The sequence below is a fragment of the Polypterus senegalus genome, chromosome 7, assembly GCF_016835505.1.
Source record: "Polypterus senegalus isolate Bchr_013 chromosome 7, ASM1683550v1, whole genome shotgun sequence".
Lineage (NCBI taxonomy): Eukaryota > Metazoa > Chordata > Cladistia > Polypteriformes > Polypteridae > Polypterus > Polypterus senegalus.
The window spans coordinates 54454673-54479646 of NC_053160.1; positions in this window are offsets into that span (position 1 = coordinate 54454673).

Below are 24974 nucleotides of genomic sequence, written 5' to 3' on the forward strand. Positions count from 1 at the left end.
ATATCTTCCTTTTTTTTCCTGAGGAGTTCCATCACCTCTAACTTAAATGATAATCGTTCAAAACGGACTATAAAAGATCTTGGTCGGGTCTGACGGTGTTTGATCAGCGTGACGCGTAAGCCGCTGCTATCTCAGATTCTGCTTTAAAGTCGCCCCCGATTATTTTAGAAAAAAGTTCAGTTGCGAATTTCACCGGGTTTAAACTTTCTCGATTCTACCGCAAGCCTTCAATTCTGACATTATACCTTCTATTCCCATCTTCTAAAGCAGCCAGTCTGTCTCCAAGTTTTTCTCCGAGTTTTTACATTCAACTGACATTTACTGCTCTTTCCTCGGCACTGGCAGCTAGATGTTCGGCTATTTCGATCCGATTCGTGAATGTCTCACTAAGATGCTCCAATCGATCAGCAAGCGTGCTCAGTTTAGCCGAGTTTTTCTCAATGCGCTCTTCAATTTTACCCAGCACCTGTCGAAGTTCAAGCTGTACCTCTTGACGCCTTTCATTTGCCTGTTGGATTTCCTGTCGCAGACATTCATTGGCCTGTTTCATCTCCTGTTTCAGTCTCTCATGTGCCTTTGCCGTTGCTTTCTCATTAGCCTTCTCGCTTTTCTTTATATCTTGCCTGAGGTCAGCGAGCAACACTTTCAGTTCAGATAGCTGAAATGTGCCTTCTTGTACCGTAGATGAAGCAGCAGACTCTGCTGAAGCGGTGTCCCGCTGCTCCAGTCCCGCGTGATTGCGTAACTGAAGCCGCGGACCTCCCGGCCTTTTCCAGTTTCAGGTAATCCTCTCCAATCGGCGAGCTATCCACATCTGCACTCACGATCGCACCTTCGCTCCCCTTTTCGCTCTCAGCAGGCGACGATGTAGCGGACCGTGGTCCCGAGGAGTCTGTACTTTCGCCCATCTGATCCAGGTCTGTCTCTGAGAGGCCGTATCTCGAACTAGGGCTTGCTGATCGCAGCTTGGATGTAGCTTTAGTCTTCGATTCTTTCGGACCCCCCTTCTTGTTGGCCATGTTTATATGTGTTTACATATACTGTAGCGGTCCCTCTCGGGTTGAATAAATACAGGATATCTCAGAATAATAAGCAAATAATATGAAAAATAGCACCACTGCTAGCGGAGCTCCACTTCAGACGTCCATCTCTCGCATCGGACGAGACCAATCTCAACAAATTCTTAACTAGCACGGGAAGTACTAATGGATTGTGATAATGGAAGCCCCAAAGTACTTCTGGGCTGATTAAAAACCTGAGTTCTCCAGCTAACCCGGAAGTTCTGGCAAGTCACGTGGGATGAAGAACAGAAGCACTTCCGGGTCAAGGGCTATATAAAGGACTGCTGTAAACCCAGCAAGCGAGTTGGGAGGTGTAGTACAAAGCTTGCTGGGAGGTGTGGAGGAGAGAATTATATTTATTATTATTGTAATTTGTGATCTAATTGCCTGTTTATTGTGGCTGGAATGTTTGAAGGCACTAATTATAGAAGAAAGAAGATTAAAAAAACTTCTTATTGCTTTTACTTGGTGTCCTGAGCGTCTGTCTGTTGGGATTAAAGGGGTAATAGCTACCCCTAGCGTTCACGCATTTACACTGGACTTTGGTGTTAATTGTGAGCCATACTCTCTGTCAGTCTTGAAAACGTTGTAGCTGCCTTTACAACAAGCTGGTAGATCTCGCTCTTGAATGATAGGTTGTCTAAATAACAGATACATGAACTCATGGATTACTTCCAGCTCTTTGTCAGCTTTACTGTGGGAAGGGTCAGCATCAACAGATCTTGGCTCCTTGACTGTGTCTTCTTCAAATTGATGGTGAGGCCAAAGGCCTTACTGGCTTCTGCAAAGTGGGTAATGAGTGCATAAGGAACTACTTAAGAACATTTAGATTAGGCAGAATGTCCAGTGGGCATTTAAAAAAAATGAAAATATGAAAAATAACGATGACAATAAAACATAAAATATAGGTTCATACATAAAACCACAACAATAGACTGCTCCTCTAAAATGGCTTGTTTTTTTGGTACTTTGTAGATTGAATACATGTTTTAAAATTCCTAGTAATAGAAAAAAAACTATTATAGCTCTATTAGGTTTTCACTTTAAGGTTGGACTTCTGACAACAATTTTGGTTGCCTTTTATGGTTTAGATGTAGTACTAGGGTGTTGTACCGTAATTACATCTTGCCTGAAGAAGGGGCCCGAGTTGCCTCGAAAGCCTACATATTGTAATCTTTTTAGTTAGCCAATAAAAGGGATCACTTTGCTTGACTTTTCACTACACGGTTTAAATGCAAATTTTTTCTCACCCTACTCACCTGACTACGATCCTGCCTGCTCCTTTTAGTTAAACTTTTCATTTCCTTATTAAGTTTTAACCACACTATAATTAAGGGCTTCTTCATCCTGCTCTAAACAGAACTCCAATTAGTATATTCTTCCAATTTGTTTACACTGAAATCCATTGACAAGGTAAGTCATGCATTCTATGAATTCACTACGATGCTCGCAGAACCATTGGGAACTTGTGGCATGAAGAATCATTCAGTGGAAAAATACCAACTGAACATGAAGACACCGCAGCCATGAAGGGCTGTTGCTGAATAAGGGACCCAGTGTCTACTACAAAGACTGAAACCACACCTTTATGTCATCACGTTCGTTTTCTCTATATTCTCATCCATGCCTTAATGTAAATCTGCAGAATTCAATATTTATTAACACGTAATATTTTTTTAATCCTTCAGTAAACAGTTTTTGTGTTCCTTAGTGAACCGCAACCAAACACTTCTCATTTTTCACTTATAGTATAAGATAAAATTACTTCAGTCCCTTTTTTACTCCACACAAATCATGCCAGCCACTGTGCCTCTTTCATCATATTGTCTGTTTCTAACCCAAAGACTGCCATTGGCTGTATTTTTTCTGGGACAGTGGCCCATTATTGATACATTCGAAACTCGGTTATGTTTTAAAACACTCAATAGGGCTGACATGTCGTATATACACTTCCTGTTGCATCTAGCATCCACAGCTATGCAAAACCCAAAGCCATTTAAATATTTAGTCTTGCTCCTTCTTTCTCCGAATTGCTCACAATTATCTAGTTCGAGCTTCCCTGCTTTATATTACATTAACAATTTAGATTAGTTATTTGGGTAAAGCCGGCGTACATACTAAAGTGTTAAACCGGTGTATACACAAAAAACTTCTAAGTATGGGTTGTCATATTAAGAATAGTTCTTGGTGGCAAAATTACCCAAGATTTTTTCTTTTTATTTCACAGTGTTTGGGATCATTCTGCAGCACTACTTTATTTTGTAGGAAATTCAAAAGTGGTGTAGTATCTTTCAGTAAAAGCAGAATCACGGTAACTTTAGCACACTTGGTAATGTTAATATTTCTCTAATCTTCTTCTTCTTTCGGCTGCTCCATTTAGGGGTTGCCAAAGCGGATCGTCTTCTGTCCTCTGCATCTTGTTCTGTTACACCATCACCTGCATGTCCCCTCTCACCACATCCATAAAACTTCTCTTAGGCTTTCATCTTTTCCTCTTCCCTGGCAGCTCTATCTTTAACATCCTTCTCCCAATATACTCAGCATCTCTCCTCTGTACATGTCCAAACCAACACAATCACACCTCTCTGACTTTGTCTCCCAACCCTCCAACCTAAGCCGACCTTCTAATGTACTCATTTCTAATCCTGTCCATCCTACTTTCCTAAATCAATAAATCAAACAACAAATTAATAAAAAATAAGATAAAGAATTCTGAAACAGAGATCTGGAGATTTATACAATCACAAAATACCTCTTTAAGAAACAGAGCACAAATTACAAAAAGTGTAGTGGCCAGTTAAGTTCCTTTTGTACTACTATAGCAAATGCATCTACCACCCCCCAAACAACATGCAACTAGCTGACACATTTATTATGCTTCCTTGAGAACAGTTAGAACAAAGCTTGCAAAATAGTCAGGTGTGTAAATCCACAGCAGGCATTCAAGACCACTTTTCAAGGTTATAAATCACTAGTACATCAAGTATTGGACACCTTACCTGAGAGGCATAATGATCTTTTGTACCTCATACTCCAGCTACTCACCAACAAGAACAAGCATCAGAGTGGATGAACATGAAACCAAAGGCTTAAGTAAAGTGACATGAACACATGGTGGTAATTGCGATAATCTTGTTTTTTCTTGTTGTTGTCAAAGATTGAATTCTGACTGTAAAACCAACCTCTTTTTATAGTGTGTCTCATTAGGTGATAAAGCATTTCATGGTCAATTCTTGAAATCTGTATAGACAGTTCTTATGCCTTTCTAGTCTCCAATATAAAATGTGGCTGCCTTTCTTGTTTGTCAGAGTGTTTTCAGCAAAAAACCTTAGGGAAAGGATTGATCCTAAGAAATAATGATTTGTTTGGAGATTAGTTCTTCAAAATTCTTATTCTCTTGTAAAAAGGGCTTCAGATCCAAGTTATAAATTTACTTTTTAGGGCATAATAATGTAAGCTCTAAAACAGAAGAGGCATGATCAGAGATAGTGATAAATATAATGATTTTTGTGAAATTGAATTACAGTGAAGCTCTGTATCTCGCGTCACAAAAATATTCATAAAAAAAGTGTTTAGCCTCTTGAGGAATTTATGCCATTGAAACAAGAAAAGAAAAAAGAAAAGAGACATTCAGTTCATATCTAGAAGCATTTACTGTACATGCATAGTATTTAAATACTGTAGATCTACTATTTAGTATCTCCAGTGAAACAAAAACTCAAGAAGAAATTTTCACGGCCTGCATAGGCTAAAATGAAGACAAGGCAAAAAGTCATTATAACTTAAAAGTGCAAGGGATCTTCAAGATAACCTTGGTCCACATTAATAAACCAAACTTCATTTATATTTAAATATAACTATGAAAAAATAAATAAATAAGCTGAAGCAAAAAAAAAAGTATCAATGATGATGACAAATGGCAAAACTAATGTCCATTCTAGTCCATAATCCAACAATTGAAATCTAAATTCAGAGCAATAAAGTTACTATGAAATATTCAAAAAGAACACTTGCTAGAGATGTGATCTAAAATTTAAGACAGGACCAAATAAAAGACGTTTTCACTAAAGTCACAGCATTGGCACTGAGGTTTCCACTGATATATTGTATGTATTTATGGGAAAGTGCCATCATTAGAGGGCCCTACCCCTTGGGCTCAACAAAATGGTAACATGGAAGGCAGCAAACAGAAAAAAATAACTTGTACTGCTTAAATAAAACATAAAAATAAATATACAAAATGTTTGGTAAAGAATAATAAAATCTAGAAAAGGAAAAAAAAAATTCTGAAACAATAAACAGACATAATACTCTGGCTATAACATAACAGTCACCATGTTGCCCCATAAAAAAATGTCCCATGCTTTACAGGACATTTGAACTTCATTTAATAAAGAAAATACTAAATAATAAAAGTAATTAGGCAATGTTAAGGTAAAACTTTCTGTATGAAGCTGTAAAGTGCTTCTAACTATGACTGCCTGTTTAACTAAGACAGTGTGTATCATTTTTACCAGCCGGTCACCTTAAAGATGAGATCATATGACTTTTTAACTTTTTTTTTTGCTCTTTTTAATAAATTACATATAGGAAGTCCTATTCAATGAATCAGATATCTGCCAAAGACATGTAATCATTTTAACTATTTGTGGACCTTTAGATAATACAAAGACAAAGCTGTGCTAAAAGAATATAACATTTATCTCTATGTTGATTGGTATAAACTGAAATTCTTGATGGTGTTATGCAAATGAACCTAACTTACTCAAGGCCACGGCATTGTTAGATTATTCAGTTGTGTCACAGTGCACAACTTGGTATATTTTTAGGTGTGGATTCTCCTTGTCAGTGGGTTGGAGTGAATCGTCACAGAAGGCTCTTCCTCACGGCCCCAAATCATTTTTTCAATGGGGGTTTCCTAGCTTTGCAACAAGCACATTGCCATTCAGGTCTGTGAATATTTCAGGAACTGTTGTTGTTATTTATTTTCTCTAACAGGAACTTTATATTTTGCTTATGTTGCAGATGTGGCTTTGCTATGGGGATAATGTTACTTATCGTTGCTTCACTGAAGATTTTAAGTAAACTGAACTGAATAGTAGATTGCATCTCTTTTGCTCAAAATTAAAACGTAATATCTTGGGATTACATTTTACAATGTTCAACAGTAGCTTCTTTTTACTTTGGCCCTGTTTTTACCATTTTGGCTGGTTTATAGATATGAGATTCTTCTTAGGTTTAGGAGTTTAGAATTTTGATTTTATTTTGTTTCTATCAAGGTTTTGGATTTATTTTTATTTTTATAATTTAAATTTATTTTACTGTTTTCAATTAAGCCAATTACCTGTTTTATCTTTTCCTTTTCTTTGTTATTGTTGTTAATCATTATTTTCATCGTGTTTACTTTCTTTCTTTATTATAATTAGTTTTTATTGAATGCATTAATATTGAATTAAGATTGATTGGTAATTTCTGTTAGTTAATCTGTGAAGACTTATGGTTTAGGCTTTTAGGCTTCGGCCCTGTAGGAGATTTCTTATAGGAACTCATGATATGACAACTTAGGGGTTTAAATGATGACACTTTTTTTTTCTTCACGTTCTAAGGATTTTGCATTTTCATAAAGGAATTTTTTTTCTATTGAACTAGGGATTCTCTATGCCTTTCCACACAATTCATGACATATGATGTCAAAGGGTAACTTGTAAAACTTATTGATCGAAGGTAAATGACCATCCTAGAACAACAACTTTGAGGTGATTCAAGGTAGAACATAAACTTCATGATACCAGATCCATTCTATGCTTTTGTGTTTCAACCTATTAACCTGACTTTAACATGGCTTTCTCATAGCTTCATTTTAGTGTTACCCTGATATTCAGTTTATGCATTAAATTATTGTTTTAATCATGTTTCCGCAATCTGTACTAAACCCTATTTTCTCTGCTGTTCTGATCTGCGCCACCACCACCTGATCAAGACACCATGCAGTCCTTACATTGATGGAGTGAAGGCTAGATGTCCACATTACCCTCATCATCTAATTCTTCCATGTGAAGTTTGAAAACCTTGAGGACTGATTGAGATCATTTATGTTTGGTAGAATGCCCAGTAGGGGCTGGGCGGTCTTGTGGCCTTAGGACCCCTGCAGATTTTGTTTTTTTGTTTTTTTTTTCTCCAGCCCTCTGGGGTTTTTATCTTTTTTTGTTTTTGGACCTTACTTTATTCTTTGTTATATAGTATTGCCTATTCTTATTTTTAGATCTTTATTTTTTATAAACTTTTCTTTCTTCATCTTGTAAAGCACTTTGAGCTACATCAGTTGTATGAAAATGTGTTATATAAATAAATGTTGTTGTTGCTGTTGACTAGAGTAGTTTTTTTTTTCTGTTGGGTGAAATGCTCTGTACAGTTCTTGTTATTTCTAAATCCAAGTTAGTGCATGGCTATAACTATATGACTGCCTCAATGGCAGCAAAAGGCCTCACCAGTTCTCCTAAATTGTCCCTAAGACTCCCTCATCCATATTGTCCTCCAAACACTGTATGCACCATGGGAAGGAGTGTTTTAGATGCTGAAATCTTTCATCTGCATCACCAGACACTCATGTGGTCATGACATTGATCAGGTCATATGTAGTCTCATCCCTTGTGGTAAAATATGTTTCTGTTGACCTTGGGCTAAGGATGGACAAGGAATCCAGATGCCTCTTAGCCTCAATGACCACAAAAGAGGCTCTGCCTGTGATGCAGCAAGCCATATTACCTGGTTGCACATCTATAAGTGGCACAGTGAATTGAAGCTCATCCCTTTGCGCTGGACCTTTAACAGACATGACTTCTTCAGTAATGAGATGCTAAACAGAAAAACAGAAGGATGAAATTTAATTTCCTTGCTCCTACCTTGCTCACCAAACCTGTAACATATCTAAGATATCTAAGAAAGTACAGGAAAGAAGGTTGAAGTGGTATGGACATGTAATAAGGAGACACAATGAATATGTGGGCAAAAAAGTGACTGGAATGGAAGTACAGGGGAAGAGAATACAAGGGAGGCCAACCTGGAGGTGGATGAATAAAGTAAAAGTTCTAAAGGACCGATCTGTTTGGAGAAGGTTAAACAAGCACAGCGACCCAAAATAAAAGAAGAAGAGGAGGAAGAAGAAGAAGAATTGGCAAAGTGTCTACATCAGCGTTTCTCAACCTTTAAGTATTTGCGACCCGAGTTTTCATAACAGTTTTAATCGCGCGCCCCCCAACATGTTTTTGAAAGGAGCCCAATAATACCAATTTGTTCTTTTTTAATTAATGATTTATAATAGATGCATATTTTATTATACCTACTTTTATCAACATTTATCTAACTCTATATTCATTTTTCTAGTATCAGAATGTAGTTTAAGTTAATTTGTTTTGGTTTCAATTGATGTATTTTTCATATTTTTGATTCTTGTTTTCTTTTTTTCACATCATTGCGCCTTCATTTTCGTTACTTCGCACCCCCTTAGGGGGGCCCTCCCCACAGGTTGAGAACCACTGGTCTACATGGGAAAAGAAAAAATCATGAAAGACATTAGTCCAAATTCACTAAGGCTCAAGTGTTAGCCACCAAGATAGAAATATTCAACAAAAGCATCAAATAAAAAGACCCTGGTAAAAAGGGTAAGAAATTTAAAAGGTCAAAAATGATGCACCATAGGCAAAGACCTGGTAAAAACATGACTGCAGGTTTTTTTTTTGTGTTTGTTTTTGCTTTTTTATTTAGCTATATGAAATTGTAAACCTTCTTGCATATAGTCCCAGCTTTATGATGTTAGAGTTTAATAGCTGATTGGTTGAACAGGAATGGCTGTCCTGGAATGACAACCTTGATGCAGTTCACGTAACCACAGAAACCCAGCAATATCTGATCCATCAGAGCATTTAGAGCACTCAAGGAGATGACTAACACATTTAGACAAGGAAATATCTTCTGGCTGACATTATTCTAATTGAAAGATTAGCAATGCCTCTTGCTCAAGATCATCATACATTTTGAAAGGTATCTAATTCAGTTCAGGTTTACAAGGTTTAGGGCCTATTCTGCTAGAAAGAGAGGTGAAAGTCTGAGATGGGTTCTTTGCTCAGGCACTATATTGGTCAAGTGGGAAAGTCATTACATTTGACAAACAGAGGTTCAGACCTGTAACTTTAAGTCCAGAACCAAAAGAGACTTTACCATTATTTATTTGTACTTTGAAATTTTCCTTTTGTGCATTCCTGCCTTGAGGATCTTTGTTTAATAACGAACCATGTATTGCTTATTGCTGAGTCTTTGGTTTTGTTGTAGGTGTATAGAGCTGTCAAAAGGACTTTCTCCCATCTCAGATTTAAAGATACACATAAAGCAGCTGTGAATTTAAGATCACTTTAAAAGTATGTACTAGATAATTGCTTAATATTTTTGAAAATCCATATGAGATCTGGTGCCCTTAAGTGTACCAGGAAAACACCTAAAGCTTGAGTTTCAATGGAAGGAAAAATAGACAAAGCCATGTGCAAGTCAAGCTCATGTGTATCTTGAACATCATGCAATTTCTCTGCCCACTGAGCATAGATAATTACCTCCCCAGCTTTTTCTCCATTTACCACTTTAAAATACAGTAAATCTATTCCCACCAGCTTTAGAATAAGGAGATGATTAAGATGGGTTCATCTGTGCAGCATATGGATTCAATTCACGGATATTCTGCAGTCTCCACTGGTCGTATCTTATCACAATATTTATGAATCATATAAATCCAAAATAGGTGAAAGCATAGATCACTTTTGGAGTAAAATTTAAAAATTACAAATAGTATTTCCCAATAACCACATACAGTATTTGCAAAAGAGTGATTAAACCTTTTTAGCTGGAGGCTGCTTCTGAAAAGTAACACATCTGTGTTAAATATTTAAAGCAGAACCTGCAGGACCAAATATGACACTTGGAGGTATTGGCATGTTGGCATGTGGAATATAAAGAGAAAAGCTGTAAAGTAGTACAACTAAGTGAGTATATTTTGGGGGCGGGATGTTCAGCAACACCATAGTTAGCACTGCTCCCTCACACTTCCAGAAGTCTGGATTAGAATTAGCATCTGGTCGCTGTCTATTTGGGGCTTGCATGTTCTCCCCATTTCTTTGTGCCTTGTTTGTGTGTTTTGTCCCACATGTCACTTTAGGCTCATTGGTTACTCTAGAATGGTCCATTAAATGTGCTGTGGAGTGTGTGATTCTGCCCTGCTGTAGACTGGTGCAACTTTCCCTATGTTGATGGCATAGACTTTGGCCCTAAGATTGCTTAGCTTTAATAGGACTGGCAAGGAAAACGATTATAACTTAAAGCTGACATTGCTAGCGAGATGCTTCATTAAAGTAAATGATTCATGTAGTAAGAAAGCAAACATGGCTATTCTGTCTTCCTGCTCTGTTTTGTCAAATATATCAAAAAGCCTGCAACAGTCTGAAGGTATCAATCTGAATTGATGCACAGTAGCAAGGAAGTAGAACTAGCATACACATCCATGCATATTCTCAGAGTAAATGGCTTCATTAAGTCAAAATAACTCTCATACCTTTTATTTAGATGGTCAGGTTGCATCTCAGATACTTTCATAAAATGTAACTCTATTTTATAAGATATAAAGGGCTTGTTGAAGTTCAAGAATATACTCGATTAATTCCATGACCTTGGCGTATAAAGTGTTAGAACTTTTCAGCATAAGCAATTGAAGACTAAAGCCTCTTTCTTATTGTTTCTTTAAACCAGATTTCCCTCTTCTATGTGTGATAACCCAGGTCTGGAGCGCACAAAGCACTAACTGCAAGTGAAGGAGATCATGTAACATTCAGAGTCACCTTCTACATTACATATACAGACTAACATCTTTAGACTTTTTTACCTTTTAAACCTTAACATTTTCTTATCATAATCAATGAGGTTTCATTTTAAAATTAATAAATATTTAAAAAGTAAAGAACGTACTTTTCATCAATTGGGTAAGGAGTTTTTATGGTTTTTCTCTTCCTTTTTCAGTCTCTACTCAATTTTGGCCTGTGCAGGCTGTGAAATTTGCTTCTTGAGTTAGGTTGTTGTTTCATTTCTTCATTTGGAGCCTTGAGACCTATTGATGGAGATCAAGACTTGCAACAATTGTGGCACCGCTCTTCTTAGTCAAATGAACTAAAGTATCATCACCCTGTCTCTACTTATCAATGGGGTTTCTGACTATTATGGTATCCTTCCCATTTCCATCTTGTTACACAAGTGATTACTTGTAAAATGCCAGCAGTTCCTCTGTGAACAACAGTCAGACAGACTGTTTAGCACAAAATATTACAAGTCTCTACTACACCTTTTCCACTTTCTTTTTTGTCAGATTATGTACACATATTACAATATTTACCTTTGCACAAAATCGTGCAAATCAGCCTTCAAGGACTGCATTTGAAAACAAATATACAGTAAGTTGTCCATTTAATTGAAGTTAAGGACTTCAAAAGTTAACCAAAAGTATATTATTGTTCTCAAAAGTAAAAATATGAGATGTACTACAGCTCTTAAAAATCCTCCAATGTTGCAGTGAAGTACACCAATGCAGATCCTGGACAAGCAAAATTTTCTATTAACGTTCAAAATATTTACACTGTAAAATATAATACAGTGCAATCTGAAATGTTCAAAATGTAAATATGAAAGTGACATTCTTCATGGTTAAACAATTCGAATCTGAAATGAATAGATCAACATGAGGCAAAAGTATGGAATTTTCCCTTTAAGCTATACTTAATACTTCTCACCTACTCTTTTTAATCCAAGTATAGCATTAAGTCAATTAAACTTCTGGGCTATCGATCTGGTCAGTTAAGTAGCAGAGGGGCTTGTTAATCAGTTTCAGCTGCTTTGGTGTTAATGAAATTAACAACAGATGCACTAGAGGGCTAACAATGAGACGACCCCTAAAACAGGAATGGTTTAACAGGTGGAGGCCACTGACATTTTTCCCTCCTCATCTTTTCTGACTGTTTCTTCACTAGTTTTGCATTTGGCTACAGTCAGTGTCACTACTGGTAGCATGAGGCGATACCTGGACCCTACAGAGTTTGCACAATTAGTCCAACTTCTCCAGGATTGTACATTAATACTTGCCATTGCCAGAATGTTTGCTTTGTCTCCCAGCACAGTCTCAAGGGCATACCAAGAGACAGGCAGTTACTCTAGGAGAGCTGGACAGGGTCGTAGAAGGTCCTTAACCCATCAGCAGGACTGGTATCTGCTCCTTTGGGCAAGGAGGAACAGGATGAGCACTGCCAGAGCCCTACAAACTGACCTCCAGCAGGCTACTGGTGTGAAAGTCTCTGACCAGACAATCAGAAACAGACTTCATGAGAGTGGCCTGAGGGCCCGACATCCTCTAGTGGGCCCTGTGCTCACTGCCCGGCACTGTGGGGCTCGATTGGTATTTGTCATAGAATACCAGAATTGGCAGGTCCACCACTGGTACCCTGTGCTTTTCACAGATGAGAGGGAGGTCATACAAACTACTGAGTACGATTTGGAGTTGCTCTAATGAAATTTCGACAAAATGGACTAGCCTGCTACATCATTTTTTTCACCTTGATTTTCAGGGTGTCTTTGAATTCAGCCCTCTGTAGGTTGATGATTTTCATTTCCATCAAACAATGTGGCATCCTTTTGTTCCCATCACATTACCCAGTCTATATCAGTACAAATATCCAGCATGATTTTTTTTCCCCATTGTGATCTGATGTGTTTTGAGCAGTTTATATATTTATATATATAATAAAGGTGTTTGGCTTTTTCAGGTCAGTCCAGAGTTATTTTATGTAAACAGAAATGTACTGTATACTGCTATTACATATTGTTGACAACATTCTCGTTCTGGCACAAAATAAATGTAAAGCCTTCCACAGATAGATACATTGTATTAGGTTATTAGGAGTAGACCCACTTTAAATCATGTTTCAGGTCTGAGTGAGCATTGTTAGCATAATGTTTCAACTTTAAACAGGACTATGACCAAGTCCCTCAAAGACAGGAAAAAAATAATCAAAACTTAGCAAAGGCAGAGCTTTTGTATGACAGCTTGTTCATTGTGTTCATTTGAGAAATTTCTAACCTAGCAGACCAGCTGTTCCACTGAAGTGCTAATAGGCAAAAAATCTGCTTGATTAATGGTTAAGTCTTCAGTCCACCAAGGGTCTTGTCTGTATCAGTATCTGACCTCTCCAGATCTGCACTTCTTCTCTTTTCTTTTATGTCTTATAGAAGTCAAAAGGTCATTAGCTAACAAGTGCCTGTCTTGTGGTGTGTAGAATCAGTAACACCGCTATCTCATTACTTTAGGCTCTCTCTCAATCCCCTCTCTCAATAATATTCTGTAAATCAGCAGCAAGTGAGAGGAAGACAAAGTGAGTTAATAAGCCAGTATTTCATATGTTTCAGATGATAGATATAAAGCCAGCCTAAACACAATGTTATTTTTCTTAATTAAAAAATGTAGTCAAACTAAATACCTTTCTGTTCTAAGAGAATCCAGCAGCTTTGTTTTTCTCCACAGCATATGAAGTGATGGAGATAATAGCAGCCACGAAAGACAGCAAAATAATTTTAAATAGTCCTTAGAAGAAAATAAAACAAACACCACCAGATCAAATGTTTAGATACCAACTGCAGTATAATCCCTTTAGTATTAATAAACATAGTTTTTGATTATGGGTGTCCTTTTTTAACCAATACTGTATATTCTTTTGCCAAGTCAAAAGAAGTTTGTGAACTAAAATCCAAACAAACATTTTCCTCCTCCTTATAGTTTACTGAACTACTATTGCAATATGGACATTTAGAGAGAATGAAGCTGCTTCTGTTAACCATAAGCAGTTGGTTGGGAGCAGACACTGATACACCACAGAACAAACCTCCTCAGGATCCCAAGTTAGGACCCGAACACAGCCGTGAAGCGGGTGACACCTCAGCACCACATTAGTTTAAATGGAGTGGAACAGTGTGAGTTTTTTTTACAGTGGCTGGAGTGCCAATCCTGCTACCAACCCCGTGAGTTTTCCCTACAAGTTGGAGGACTGGACGCAGGGTGACATTTGTGGAATAATTTTAGGGTAACATAGCATTCATCTTAAAGAAATAGCATAAAGGGTTAATAAATGTGGGAAACCAAATAAGGGTTAAGTGAACAACAAAATGTACACTGAAATATAAGATTTGGTTTAGGAAAAATTAGGATGTAATGTACGAAATGTACTGAAGGATGCCTAAGAGATGACTAAGAAATCAGCAGATGTCCTATACACTAGAATGGACAGTTGTTATATGCACATAAATTTCAAGGGTGGTGTCTCATCTCAAAAGGTATAAGAAGAACCAGAATATAATATACTTTTATTTTATATAAATCACTTGGGTGTAAACCAATGAACCAACCAGAGTAAAATGTATGCATTGATTGACACTGGATGTAAATTCAACAGTTTCTAGCGTGCGTTTCTCTGACCATTCTGATCATTCTGACCATGCTGTAACAGACTGCTTTGAAGAATGCTCCTTCCAAGGCATTTTGCAGAGGAGTCATAAAAAGAACCACCTTTTTCAACCCTCGCAAACATATACAGTTTTTAATATCTGGAAAACATTTGGGATTATATTTCTTAGATAGCTTTATATAGGCAAAATCTTTGCATCCTATGAACAATTACATTCCAAATTTAATTTTCCACCAACACATTTCTTTCATCTTCAAATCAGAAACTTTGTTAAACAGAACCTGCCCGGTTTTCCCCATCTCTTACCTTCCTCAATGCTGGAAAAAATATTGCTCAGTCTCGAGAACTCAAACAGCATTTCTGCAATATATAAAATTATTTTACAGTCCTTTCCTTTCAAAGATCCAAGAGGACAATGGGAAAAGGATCTCTCACTCAACATATCAGAAAAGGAGTGGAAGGTAGCAACGCAGAGAATTCATTCAAGCTCCATATGCGCAAAGCATACAATTATTCAACCCCAAATTATATATCAAGCACATCTGTCTCACTTGAAATTGTCCAAAATGTTTCCAGGGCAAGATCCAACCTGCAAACGTTGCAATCAAGCTCCAGCCTCACTGGGCTCATGTTTTGGGCCTGCACCAAATTAACATCATTCTGGACAAAAATGTTTAAGTGCCTTTCAGACAGCCTTGGTGTCACAATCCCTCCTAACCATTAACAGCTCTGTTTGGTGTTCTTCCAGATGGGCTCAAAGGACAAACAAACTGTGATTGCCTTCACTACACTTTTGGCACGCAGACTTATTTTGCTACACTGGAAGAATCCTAACTCTCCTCTTTTAAGTCAGTGGTTACTGATGTTTTATATTATTTGAAATTGGAAAAAAGTGTAATTCTCACTTAGAGAATCTGTGCAGAACTTTTTCAAAACCTGGCAGGATCTAATCAATAATATTTTAGAATAAGCTCTTAAAGCACTGAGGAAGTAGATTCTCCCCCCATTTCTTTTTCTTCTCAATTTATGTGTATCCGCCGAATAAACTCATCAATTTATTAATTTTTACTATTTTTAAGTTTTATTCCATTGGCCATGCTCTCTTTTTTAGGGGTGGGGGTTGATTTGTTTTCAATCCTATTTTTTTGTAAAAATGTATCTATTTGTATGGAATGATTACAATAAAATCAATAAAATGAAAAAAAAAAAAAGATACAATGAACAGCTTTTCTCCAGCCTGATTACTGAATTATCCTGTTAGAGGATGTTTCTTTCTTTAATAAGATGTTAAATTTCGACCACACATTCATTCTATTGATCACTAGAACACAGAGGATAGCTGCTACAGTCTACATTCCCTCTAAGCTCTGCACCGCCAGCACAGCAATTTTAACAGTGGCACAGAGCACTTTTGGACTGCTATGCAGGTGTAATCGTGTCACTTCACAGGGTACAAAGCTCATCTACGGTGTTTCATTGATTAGCAGCGTCTGATGCTTCACAGAGGTCCCCAATCCCCCAAACGCCCAAATGTTGATCGTGTGTCGTTTCATCATGGCACATGATGCTCTGCGAGATACCCCAACCTCTGTTCGTCAATTGTGTGTCTAAGCTTCACGGTGGACACATTGACAAGATGATTGAAATTTATAGATGTAAACTGCATACAAAACCAAATTTGATCAATCAGAAATTTTTGGCATCCACATTTTCATGTGTTTTGGTAAACACATATTTTAACGATGAAATCCAAACAAAAGAATTTTCCACTTGTGATATCATGTTTGCACTGAAAAAGTTTCCAATTTTGGAGCATTTCAGATTTTGGAATTTCAGATTAGGGATACTCCACCTATACTACATTCAATTGAAACCCCTGACTGTAGACAGGTCACCATTGAACTTATTTTGTGACTTCTAAAGCCAGTTGGCTGCACCAGTGATGATTTAGATGTGTCATATCAAGAGGATGAATACTTATGTGATCAATTATTTTGTGTTTTACATTTGTAATTAATTTAAACGACTAAGCAGAGTGCTGTTTTTTACTTTAACATTAAGGAGTTTTTTTTGTGGACCAGTGTCAAAAAAGCCAAAATTATGAATGTACTTCATAGTCTGAATGACTCCAACATAAATTTTTATAGGATTCCAACTGAGTAGAGTAGAGAAACTGACCAGATTACGAGGACCTTCCTTTCTCTGTCCAGGTTACTTTTTATGGGTTTCATCCTGTACTGTGCTTACATGAGTACCCTTCACACTAAGATTTTCATTTCTTTTCTCTTCAGTAATTACATATTTAGTAAAAAACTGATGGGCAAAAATGTTTGTATGCAGGTTTTATTGTATAACACAACTACCATGGCGGTTTTCTAAACACCAGACTGGTAACACTCTGCAAACACTCTATCACTCACTCACTCAAAAATTACATTTTATATTTTATGCATGTAACAAGGCCTCCATTCAATCCTACTCTTAAGTGGAAAAATATATTTTTAATTATTTGTGTTAGATTTTGTCCTTTAGCTATCTCTGTTTTCTCTCTTTCTGAGACTTGCTTCAAACAAATAACCTTCATTATGCTTTTATACAGTATGCTCTTGCCACATTTTTATTGCCTCCTGCCTCAAAACAAACCAAAACCCATGACCTCTTCTAAAAATGAACATCATGCCTTTTTACCTTGGGGAAAAATCTTTTATAATTGCCTACTGTATACTAAAAACCAAAAGTCCTTTCCACCACCATTTGTGCCATTTTCTTCACAGTATATTTGCCTTCAGCACAATCTTTAATTGCGATTCAAACAGCACATTGTTTCCTGTGCTCTCAATTCATAAGATAAGGATAAGAGCCTATGCCCGGATTATTCCAGGGTTACAACTTCATTTCTGGCTCAGCCAACTCCATCTACCTTAATGGGCATTGTCTCCTCACACCTATGGTATATCTATTCAATTACCGCTATACTGGCTTATGTCGCTGTATATATTACTTCTGTCACAGTGCTGGGCCAAACCTTAGATATGAAGATGATAAATTTAGATTTATGAAATGGATTAGAGAGGCTTTTTAATCAAAAACAGCCGTGTTTTGAGTTATACTGTGAAGGGTACCTAATTGGTTAGTGATTCCCATTGAAAAGACCACAAGGGTTGGTTCAGAGCTAGTTTCACTTTTACAGGGAATCTCCACTGAAAAGAAAGAGAGAAGGAAGGAAAAAGAAAAAAAACATACTGAGGGACAATGCAGGAGCTACTTGGGGGAGGTAGGCTCCCCAAAAAAGCAATAGACAATGGAAAGTGTGATTCTTCCTGGGTAGAAACCTATAATATTTTCTCAATAGGGTACATAGCAAGTGTGAGGGATACCTGATCCTCGGTATATGAGAAACGTAAGGCCAAGGGAGACAGGAAATTATTGCAGGTAGCTGGGGCCAGGTCACTCATTCAAAGGAATGGTCAGGGAGGAATGGCAGGAGGCCATGAAATGGTAAGGGATAGCACACAGTTCCAGATATTAAGGTGGCAAACCAGGATGCTTCTTGTTGGGAATGAGCACCAGAGAGGCAGACTTGGAGACCTTACACTTTAGGGCATCTAAAAGCTTAAGGGCTTCCAGTATACCGGGGTAGAAATAGAAAATTATGTATTAGTGTCATTGTAGAAGAAGGCTGCCTTGTCCAAGTTGTGCTAAATCAGGAGAAGAAATAAAATCATCTAACCAGCAGAGCACTTTGAGTATAATGTTTGGAAGAGTGTTTACGAATAAGGCCTCAGATTTTGCAAAGAAAAAGTCAGGGTCAAAAAAGAGAGTGGGAAAGGAAATGCTTTGTGGTTCTTGTGAGCAGCAAACAGGCAAGCCGTCTCACCTGGTAGACAGGAGTCAAGTCCTTAATACTGAGTCCCTGAATGACAGGGAGACTTTGTGCTCCTTCTACTTGCTTTATACATGTTTTCTCTGTTTTGCATAACCTTTCTGCATGTTTTTCAGAGAACGTACAATTGTTGCAAATGTTTGGGGTCCCTGGTATCACGGTTTGGTATAATTTTGGGTCCTCAAATGCCACCAATGTGTTTTTTGTCAATAGGCTGGCCTCCAGCATTGTTGGAGGTGTGACCTCTGTGGTCGGGACTCATGGGTAATCAACGTGACAGGATAAAAGGACAGCTATGAGTGCAAATCCTTATTCGACCAAATCTGTAAAGTATTCAAAGTTATTATTGTGTCTTTTCCTTTCTTCTTTTTTTGTGTAAACTTTCGGTTTTGACCCTCTTGGTCACTGAACCACAATTATTATCTCTTGTACTGGCCTTTGGTTTTCTTTTGCTTTATATCTTTGTTTTTCTTTGCTTTGTTTTGCTTTTTATGTGCAAAAATTTTGCCAACTTACTGATATAACACACGATATCATCCTGGATCTACAGCAGGGGTGTCCACACTTTTTCGACTTGCGAGCTACTTTTAAAATGACCATGTTGAAATGATCTACCTACATTAAAAATGCTATACATATATACTGAGTATACGTTATACATAAAATATATGTTGTCGTACCTTAACTGAATAACAATTCAATACATTTATGGTCACTACAGTATTTAGATTTAATAATCTTCATGTGGGAAGAGGCTGACTCGCATAAATAAGTAGAGCCGAATAATGCAGTCAAGGAGGTAGCACTTGGAAGGACTTCTTATGCTTAATGATCAAGTGACTCACCCGGAACGATGCTTCGGTGTGTCTGCCTTTGCTTTTGAATTCAGCCGAGTGAAAAATGACGGCTGTCCGATTAACAGCGATTTTAGTTCCCTCTCCTTTCACTTTCTCAGCCTGCTTTTTGGAAGGACATCAGTTTCGTAGTTTTTATGAACAGTTTGAAAGTGCCTTTCCACATTTTCCTTCTTTGGAATAGCAATGATAGATTGACAGATCGGACAAAGGCACTTCAATTGTGACATTGTTAGAGAAAAAAAATCCTCTTCCAATTCCACATCCAGCCCATAACCAACACATTTTTTTTAAATTCCTTCTTTAGTTGACATAAATTGGAAGGCTAACTAGATCACAGCCGGAGTTTTGCAGTAGCTCGCGCGTTTGATTGTGCGTGCAGGATGACCAGTGTGTTAGAAGAGAAGAGATCTCAGACTGGCCGCCCTGTATGTCAATCAAGTGGCAAATGCCATAGGGAGGGTATATGATAGACTATTGTTTAAAAAATTTTTTTTGAATGCAACGCGATCTATCTGCACTACCTTTGCGATCTACCAGTCGATCGCGATCGATGTCTTGGGCACCCCTGATCTAAAGGACCTCTTTGGGAAGCAGCCATTTTTGTAATGATTTCCTTGTAAAAGTAACGTATGCATCTTGCTTGATCAAAGCTATTTTCCATATTCTTTGAATATTCTTCTAAATGTATTGTATATGGTGTACAATTAAAACTGCCTATTGTAACATCTTTAACTACCAAACAAGAGACCTTCAAATAGTCCACTGCACACTCTGTACTTTCTTCTGTAATCTCAAGATTAAAGGGCTCACTTATTGTATTTATTTTTTTAAGGAATATCAAGATATATGGTTATTTTCCACAATAACAAAACACACTATAACATGTAATTTGGATGAGAATATTAAACTAATTTTTATATAATGTGTAAACTTAAAAGAATGTGCCACTTTTATAGAAACTGAACATAACAATAGTAACTATTAAGAGCCAGAAGGCTGACATTAATTTTTTTTGTCTTATGGCTGGAAGCTATAGGATTCAAGGGATGCACAGGTAAGAAGATCCATACTCTTGCATTTTTCCACATGGTTTCTAGGTATTAAATACATTTATCACATTGATCATATTTACAGTATTTCAACTTTTAGTTGCCATGGAGGTTTTGCTTCAAGGAATCGCAGCTCATGTGTATATTTAAGTGACACTGCAATTACTTAAAGCTTGCAGCATTAGTTGGCCCTGGGAAATGATAACACATCGCTATTCATTAATGGTCCACACAGGTTAAGACCTGACTCAAGCACAGAACCAGAAGATAACTTTGTCACGACTGAACAACTTCTTAGGCAAAATAAAGGTGTAAGGAGCTAGGCTTGAACAAAAGTGCAATATTTATGGATGTGTTATTAGCAACTAAGGAAATAAGTAAAATAAAAATTGTGCTTCTAGGGAGAGAATTCTGAATATTGTTAGAGGGAAACTGTTTCTTATTTTTGGGAGAAAATTATGAACTATAGATTTACAACTGCAATGGTATGCCGCCTGCACTGGGTAGTAACAAGTTAACATTATATCTTACAATCTTGGTATATACTCTATTAATTTGCCACAAGAAATTGTGTGCTAAAGTAATGTATATGTTTATAAATTTTAAAAAATACTAAGCCAGGCCTTGTGAGTTTCTAACCAGAATGATCACAGGGTTTTTTTTTCTTTTTAAAGAGGAACTGAAAATGACCTTTATACAGTAGTGTTGATGACATGATGCACTGCACAGTCCCGATTGTCTCACCTGATAACAGGATAGCAACTGTCAACAAAAATCACATTTTGATAATATTGTGTGTGGCAATTGTGGCGATTGTGTTGTTACATGTTGACATCATTATCATTGCACACCATTGGTGGTGCATTAACCCTAACGTTTACATTTAGGGGAATTTTCTATATAAATTACCTTTCATTGGTAAGTGATTTCATTACACGGAGAAATTTAAGATTGCCGGGAAAGTTTCATTTATTTTTTGATTAAGAGTTTTAACTTGTTTTTTTTTAACTGATACCAGATTTGTTTTACTTATTTTGGGTTACACCTTTTGCCTTTTGGTGCTCCCCTTTTTACAGTTTAATTTTTCTCAGTCTATTAAATATTCTTTTTTTTTATTTTAACAAAGCAGTATTCACTCCTTTGATCTGATCTCTGTTGTTTGGAAAATCTGCACACTGTGTTTATAGAAAAATACAACACACATAAAACATCAAGCAATGTCTTTGGGTGATTAGACATCTGTTGAGTAGCTATATGCAGATCTTGTCTTGAAACTCTTCATTAAAACTTCAGTGTTCCTGTTCATCCTCTGGACTATACATTCTGCCTTAGCAGTTGGATAAATGATAGAATAAAACTACCCAAAAACTATTTCTGAAGTGCTTCTCTGTGCTCTGGGGGTCTGGGTGGGTAGCCATTATCACCTGGCATACTTGATTGCTGTTACAAAGAATTATATAGAACATTTGAAATACTGAAGGTTCAGTCTGATACCTTACCAATAAGGAAGCTGTCAAGTACAACAGCAGCAGCCAGTTGTCTTCCAACACCACTTTGCCTCAAAATAATTATGGGCTGATTCAGCCAACCAAGCCACAATGTTTATCAGTCTTATCTTGGCATCACCGTTGACTTCTGCATTCTGCAAGTGCCGGAGGAAGATGCTTACTATCCAGGAGAAGGTGAAACTTTTGGATATGATCAAAAATGGCAATAACCTACAAAAGCCTCCTCACGCATATGAAAAGACAGTGCCAGCAACTGCCTATCAAGATGTTCTTCAGCCGCGCACCCAGACACCCACTGCCTACTCCTAGTACTCCTTCAGCGGAAGAAGACAACGACGTACCTGCTGAAGATACTGCACCACCAGAAGACTCTCCTACTGAGGTCGTGCCGTCATAGGTTAGTGGTTGTGTGTAAGATCTGTGTGTGTGTGTGTAATTAAATGTACAGTACAATAATCTACTATATAAAAGCAGTTGGGATTGTCCTTTCGTCCCGTGAGTGCAAAGCGTAGCGGTATTCCGCTTATCACAGACTTACTACTTGCGGCTTGAGGTACGAAGCGATGCGATGTGAGCAGAGTTCTGGTGCTCCCATCGTTCCCTTGCTTTTGTGCGCGATGCACTGGAAAAATAGACAAAATTATGTCTCTGGAAATAATTAATGTTGATGGAGTACAAATGCCTCACCACATAGTAAATATCAGGGGAGATGGTGCTTGCTTATTCTCATCTATAGCTTATTTAGTGCATGAAACTCCGTCTTTAGTGGTACAGATTCAGGCTGACATTGTACGACTTTGGACAGGCACTCGAGGGGATAAAAAAACTTAGGTTTTCGGGAGATGTTATGAATGGGCACTTTGATGTTATCATTCCCTACACTTACATGCCTGATGTACACATGGAGCGCACACAAATTGAGGATAAAAGTCGGTCGCCTTAAAAGGCGGGTGAGCCTAGTAATAATATGATATTTGTAACATCTAAAATGTCTTATTGTCTCTTATTTTGTCTAATATATTGGATAATACGAGTGTAATGGTGACTAAAGGGTGTTATTTCATGTCTAGAGGGCTCTAATAATGTTAAAAAACGTATTTAGAAGGTCGTAAACAGGTTTTCTGTACTCTAACTGCACAAATATTTGATTTATAAATAAACAATCCTACTTCGTGAAAATTCATTTATCACGGTAGAGTCTGGAACGTATTAACCGTGATAAACAAGGGTTCACTGTATACTCTTTAAAACAGTGTAAATGATGAAGTAATAATGAAATGAAACACCCAGAAGTTGGGTGACCCAAAAGTAAGGCTGTAGGCTTCATATATAAAGAAGAAAATCTTCTATTTATTGTTTCTTACTTATTTAGTGTATGATCATAGATTCATGATTTTGTACATACAGTACAGTACATATGTAGCACAGTCACTGATGCTGGTAGCTCATAGATCCAGTGTCCTGGGATCAAATATAACACTCTGTTGCTGTGTGTGTGTGTGTATGTGTGTGTGTATGTATGTGACGGTGCAGGTCTCACTGTTCCCACTCTGGTCTGGGAGCCCTCTTGAACCCAACAACATCAATAACATAACCGAATAAACTTGGCAGATGAGGACAAAGACACACAAAGCAAGTGGATGGCGAAAAAGTGCTCAGTGCTTTTATTAAAACAGCTAAAAAATCAAAGTGTTCAAAAGGTGCAGAGTTCAAAACGTCAATAAATGAATAATCCATAAAATAAAGTGTGCTGTGGAGGTTAAAATATTCTAATAAATAATCTGTTAAAATTGAGGAAGTTATCCATAAAAACAGTAAGCCCCAACGTTTCCTTCTAAAAACTGGCATCTCCTCCACTTATCCTGTTCAGACCATACAGTGCAAAGAGACACCCGCCGACAGAAGCAGTCATCTTATAAGTCGGGGCTCAGGTCCCCATTGCCATTCCTCAGGCAACACTGGGTTGCCAAACCGAGCCACACTCGTCTCCCGCCGCTCACACTCAACCCTTGCAGGTGACTTTGCCATTGGGCCACTCCTACTTCCCTGGTGATCGTGCAGTAAGAGCACCCCTTCTAGAGCCCCTGGCTTCTACTCAGCCCCTGGATTCTGCTGCATGGGCTCTGGCTCTCCTGTATCTCTTTTCAGTACCTTTGCTGTTTTCAACCTCCTTCATCTCTCTTGCTGGCCAGTCTATTATCTCTTTTCCTCTCATCTGCTTTCCTTCTCCACTGCTGCACTCGTGCTTCCCTTTTTAAAGCAGGGATGTGGCATAGCTGCAGCAATCAGCAGCCCCAGCGTCAGTTATGGTCACGGGTGATCCTTCACCTGTGCACAAAATGCAGGGCAGTCCACTCTTGCATCGTGCACGGGAACCGCTCTCACCATGCAACCACGCCCCCACACAAAGTGCTTACATCCTCTCCACTGCCTGTGTACATACTGCTCTGGGTACTCCCAACTTTTCTGCTACATGTAAAAGACTTATGTTTTAGGTTAACTTTCAATTTTGTTTCTGGACAATGTGGTTCTTGAGAAAGAATCAGGCCACCCTGTAGTAGTCAATTGGACATCATGGGCATGAAAATGAATAACTGTTATGCAATCAAGTTTAGGTTACTCAAGAATAGCGCTTATAGGCTTCACCAAAATGCATTTCAAGAGTTACTGTACTGGCAGTGAAACACTTAACACTCTGATGCTTGGAGGGCTAGCAGGGGTTGTTTCATCTCACATATTCAAAGGGCCCCAGCTATAGGTTCATAGAACACACATGATAGAACAAACAGGCCTTGTAGAGGGTTATTCTAGACAAGGAAGTCAAATGTTTATCCACTTTAAATTCTCTAGGCAAGAGTTTCACAAGAGGGCAATTCAAGTTCAGAGAAAACTGTTCCACATGAAACAACTGAATGCTCCATGTGAGCAGCAAGGAAGGCCCTGCTGAGTTTTTATCCCCATAAACAGAATAAGAAGAAAAAAAATGTTCATATCCCATAACGTAACCATCACAATAACAGCTTAACCAGCTTTGTTCTTTCATTTTTGTGGTCATCCTGCACTGTCATCCAACTGTTT